Source organism: Sapajus apella, unplaced genomic scaffold, assembly GCF_009761245.1.
Source record: "Sapajus apella isolate SASKATOON/1434 unplaced genomic scaffold, GSC_monkey_1.0 scaffold10, whole genome shotgun sequence".
Lineage (NCBI taxonomy): Eukaryota > Metazoa > Chordata > Mammalia > Primates > Cebidae > Sapajus > Sapajus apella.
The window spans coordinates 11,155,963-11,162,009 of NW_022436950.1; positions in this window are offsets into that span (position 1 = coordinate 11,155,963).

Sequence of the window (6,047 nt, forward strand, 5' to 3'; positions counted from 1 at the left end):
ATGGTGGTATGTGCCTGTAGTCTCAGCTACTCAGAAGCCTGAGGCTGGAGGATGGCTTGAGCCTGGAAGCTCTAGGATGCCATCAGCTATGCTGGTACCACTGTACTCTAGCCTAGGCAACAGAGCAAGAGCCAATCTGAAAAAAATAAATAAATAAAAGTTATACTGTAGGATATCATCTACAGCTTCCTTTTGTCAATAAATGTTAAGTACCACAATACAATTTTTATTGCCCTATAATATTTCATTTTGTTTATATAATAACTCATTGCTTTATTATTTCACATACTTTTTGGATGTAATTTTAATTTTTACACTACAAGTAATATTTCTATGAAAATTCATATAGATGCCTTCAGACCCACATGTGTAAAAGTTCCCCATGATTATATAGTAGGGATAGGTTATGGCCTATAAAGTATGAAACTATTTAAATTTATCAGATAATGTATTCAAAAGTAGTTATACCATCTCATAACCTCAATAAAAATGTGTAAAGGTGTTTAGGCACACCCTCACCAACACTTGTTATTAAACTTTTTCTTGACACTCTAGTGAGTGTACAAGAGTAGTATAGCATTGTCTAGGTTTATAGTTTCTTTATTGTTAAGGAAGTAAGACATAACTTCATTTATTTATGGGCAATTCACATTTCCTTTTCTGTGAAATATATGTTCAGATCATTTGACTCTTTTTCAGCTGGGTTGTTAGTTGTCTTTTCTTAATGTTGTTTAGGAGTTCATTACACATTTTTGGTTCAATACCTTAATCAGTTTTAGGTGTTACAGTGGCTTCTCCCAATTTGTGAATTGTCTCTTTATAGTGTCCTTTGATTAATGCAAGTTCATAATTTTAATATAATCATATTTATCAAATTGTGACTTCATGCTCTCAGGTCGTAAATATTCTCCTGTATTTTATTCTAAGAGCTTTGAAGTTTCCCTTTCATTTCTATTTATTACATCCAAATATGCATATATTCATTATTGTCTGTGGTGTAAGAATGCTATTACATATTTTCTATATAATTAACCAATGTTCCAGCAGAATTTATTAGATTTATATTTTTTCTCATTACTCCCTAGTGTAACCTCAGTCATTCATCAGCTTTATGTATTTACTGGTCCTGTAGCCGCTCTCCTACTATGCTGACCTCTCCTAATAGATCTCCCAGTCAGGTTTCTATTAGGTAATTTGTTTCTTCAATGAGGTTGTTGTTTTCTATGTTTCTGTTTTGGGATTTCTGGTTATTTGGTTGAGCCATATAAAATTGCCAGTATGTGACTGTTTTTGATTCCCAGAAATAACAATTTCATCTGGTTCAAACTATAATAGAATCCCTGCAACAGTCTATTCTAATATATCGAGATCTACTATCAGCATTGATCCACAAATATACAATTCTTCCCTAGTATTGCTCCCTGGCTGTAAGCCTAAATTTTCATTTTATTGCTGTAGGATACACACAGTTGCCATACTGGCACATCAAATACAATATGTTCAGGCTTTAACCCATTTTTTTTACTCTTTCAGCATTAGCCAATATACTTGTTTTCTTTTAAATACACTGAGACTGATCTATACCAAGAAAATTACTAGCTTTTTTAACTTAAACAAGAACTACTTTCAGAACTATTCTTTAGTCTTCTGAAATTAAATTTTTGCCAAGTCTAATTGATTCTTTTTATATTTCCAATTCACCGATTCTTTTGTTCTTCTTGAAAATGTTTCAGCTCAATCCCTTTCTCTCTTGTAATTATTGCTATACCTTAATATCTTATTTTGATGTATTACTCAAAACATTAAATTGGATAGATAGAGAAGCCAAGTAGATGGAGATCAAAATATCAGTCACTACAGTTTTCTCTTAATGTGGCCAAATAAATTCTTACCAGATTGATCCTACCACAGATAAGAACCACAAACTCTAGAAACAAAATATTTTTTATTGCATTTTAGGCTCTGGGGTACATGTGAAGAACATGCAAGATTGTTGCATAGGTATGCACATGGCAGTGTGATTTGCTGCCTTCCTCCTCAGAAACAAAATATTTTTAAAAAGCTACACGAATGCAGGAGGGGGTGCACAAAAGAAAGTAAATCCCAGAAGAGAAATATATGTGAAAGACATGGGATGCATTTCCTATTGTATGGCTTTATTATTAAAGCCATGCTTGAAGGCAGGCTACAATCAATCAATTACATGTGGGGCAAAAAATGTTTTTAAAAGAGCAATAATCTTTCTGGCCTGAAAAACCAGAAGATAAAGCTCAGCTCCAACAACAGCGACTAATAAGTGAGTTAGAAATGTCAGTAAGGAGCAAGCTGGAGAGAGGGAGCCACAAACTTGGTGTAGCAACTCCAGAAGACTTTGTGGGAGAACTCCACAAATTCAGCTCAGAATGAAAGAACTGAACTGATATTAGAACTGTTACTTAACTAACTGGCACGTAATTTACATTTGAATTCAACAAAGTGAGTTTCAAAATGAAACACTCTTAAAGATTATAGCAGAATTCAATGTCCCAATACAATCCAAAATTATTTGAAATAGTAAGTCCTATGAAAATGCAAGCATTCTCAAGGGAAAAGAATTAACAGAAACAACTACAAAGTGATTCAGATGCTGGAATTAGCATTTAAATGTTTCATAGCAGCTATTAAAATTATATTAAATGAACTAGTATAAAATATGCTGTCTGGGTGAGGTGACTTATGCCTGTAATCCCAGCACTTTGGGAGGCTGAGGCAGGCAGATCACCTGAGGTAAAGAGTTCGAGACCAGCCTGGACAACATGGCAAAACCCCGTCTCTACTAAAAATACTGTACAAAAATTAGCCAGGTTTTGTTACACATGCCTGTAATCCCAGCTACTCAGGTGGCTGAGGCAGAAGAATAACCTGGGAGGCAGGGGTTGCAGTAAGCCGAGATTGCACCACTGCAGTCCAGCCTGGGCGACAGAGCAAGAATCTGTCAAAAAAAAAAAAAAAAGACTGAACTTTTAGTGGAGAAACAAAATTATAAAAAGAATCAAATGGAAGTTCTAGAACAGAAGCATAATACAGTAGTCATTAAAACTTAGAATAGGCTTTTCAGTAGAATGAAGTCAAAAGAAGAAAGATTAAAGTGAACCTGAATTTAAGGTAATAGAACCCATCAAATCTAAAGATGACAGAGACAAAATATTGCAAAAAAGAAAAGTTGACATATTCTCTCAGATCTGTGAGGCAATATCAAGGTCTAATATACATATACAATTGTGCTTATTGAAAGAGAGAAGATAGAATGATGAAGGAATTATTTTAAAATATAAAAGGCCAAAAATGTCCCATATTTGGTGAAAGTAATAAATCTACAGATTCAAGAGGTTCAGTAAACACCAAGCCAAAAAATGTAAAACAAACAAACAAATAAATAAACATGCTTAGCTACGTCATATTTAAATTGCTAAAAACTAAAAATAAAGAGGGATCTTGGAAAGAGCCAGAAAAAAGTGACACAGGCATACAGAAAACAACTTTCTAAATGAGTGCTGATTTTGCAAAAACTACAATATTGAAATAGTGTGCAATATATCTTTTAAGTGTCAAAGGAACAAGACTGTCAACTCAAAATTCTACATCAAGCAAAAATATTTTTCACTATAAAGTTGAAACAGAAACATTTTTAGCTAAAAGAAAGCTAAGTACAATTTTCTTCAGCAGACATACGCTAGAAATATGCCTAACCAAGTTCTTTGCATTGAAGGAAAATGATACAAAATGGATACTTAGGTATTCAGAAAGAGTAAATACCACCAAAAATTGTAAAATTATGAATAAGTATAAAAGACTATATTTTCTTTTCAATTTAAAGGGCATGACTGTCTACAACGCAAAAATTAGAATATTGTCACATGGTATTACATGGTATACATTTTAATACATGTGACAAAGATAATATAAAGTATATGGTGCTACACGGGCTTATGCACTTGTAAGATTTCCACCTTTATTGTAGCATAATATAATATTAAGTCCAAATAGTTTCTGTAAAGCAAAGAATTAAACATCAAAAAGTAATCCAAAGGAATATGACTAAGGAGCAAATTGGTTAAAGTAGAATTCTAAAAATAGTCGAATAATTAGTCAAATAATAGTCAATTAAATAGTCAATTTAATTATTTGACTAAAAAGTAGTCAAATAATTAAAGAAGCAAAATCAATTAAAGAACAGAGAATCAAGAACTAGCGGGAGAAGCAGAACACAATAGAATAGCAGTAGATCTATATCCAATCGTGTCAGAAATGGCAATCATTGTTGTAGTCAAACACTTCAATTAGAAGACAGGAATTGTCAGAACTATGTGCTGCTTCTAACAATATGCTTTAAAGACAAACACAGGTTAAAAGTAAATGGATGGCAAAAAAATGTAGCATGTAAACAGCTTAAGAAAGCAGAAATGGCCTTATAAATTTCAGAGAAAACACATATACAGGACAAAAAATATTTTCAAATATAAAGAGGGACACTTCACAATGACAAAAATATTTTATTTATTATGTTATTACTTTTTTTGAGGGGGATGGAATCTTGCTTTGTTGCCCAGGCTGGAGTGTAGTGGTGCAATCTCAGCTCACTGCAAACTCTGCCTCCCAGGTTCAAGAAATTCTGCTGCCTCAGCTTGTGTAGTAGCTGGGATTACAGGTGCGACCACCACATCCAGCTAATTTTTGTATTTTTAGTAGAGACAGGGTTTCACCATTTTGGCCAGGCTGGTCTCCAACTCCTGACCTCAGACGATCCACCCACTTCAGCCTCCTGAAGTGCTGGGATTACAGGAGTGAGCCACTGCACCCTGCCTAAAAAAATTTTTAGGAACATATAACAATCATAAATGTGTGTGAACCTAATGCATACATATACCTAATACATAGGTTCATACATATTTATGCTCCAAAAATATGAAGAAAAATTTACAGAATTTTACAGAGAGATAGATGATAGCACAAGAGACTTTAATTCCCCTATCTTGGCAATTGATAGAACAAATAGAAAAAAATCAGATAAAATGTAAGTAATCTGCATAATGCTATCAACTACTGTACCTTGGTATTTATAGAACATTAGACAACAATTACAAAATATATTTTGAAACTGTGCATGATACGTTCACCAACATAGACCATATGCTGAATCACAAAACATGCCACCTCAATTTAGAATACTGAAATCACCCAGTCTCACATAATCTTTTAGCAAGATGGAATTATATTAGAAATACATAATAAGATATTCAGGAGAAATAATATTTTTAAGTAAAATAATAAATTATGTATATCATTTACCTTAAAAGTAAGTCATAGAAAAAATCAGAAAGGAAATAAGAAAATATTTCTAACTGGATAATAGTGAACATACATTTTATTATTTGTGGAACGCAGCCAGTTAGCCACAAGGAGATGTATACCTTTATTTGCCTTTATTTTACATAATGTTATAAAGAACTTCATGCCAATAATTTTGAAAGCCTAGAAAAAAATTAACAAATTCCTTGAAGAATACTATTTATTAAACTGACATAAGTTAAAAAAAGAAAACCTAAAATATCTCTGCATCTATTAAAAAATTAAACTCATCAAAACTTTTATATAATAAAATTCTAGACTGAGAAGTTTTCAGAAGTGAATTGTATCTAAGATTTGAGAGAGAACTTAATTTCATTTAGAACATACAGGCAGAGGGAATGCTTTCCAAATCATTTTATGAAATTAGCATAATATCCACATCAAAACCTGACAGAAATTTACAGATACCCACTAAAATATCTCTCCTAAACATAGATACATGTAGTTTAACATGTAAACGGTATATTTCATGACCAAGTAGAGTTTCTCAACACTGCAACGATGGCATCAGTTTAAGCTACCATATCAAAAGCACAAAAAATAAAAACCATATGATTCTGTCAATCAGTGCAGAAAAACCATATGACAAAATTCAAAACTCAATTTTGATACAAACTCTCAGCATGCAAGAAATACAAGGAAATCTCCTCGATCTGCTA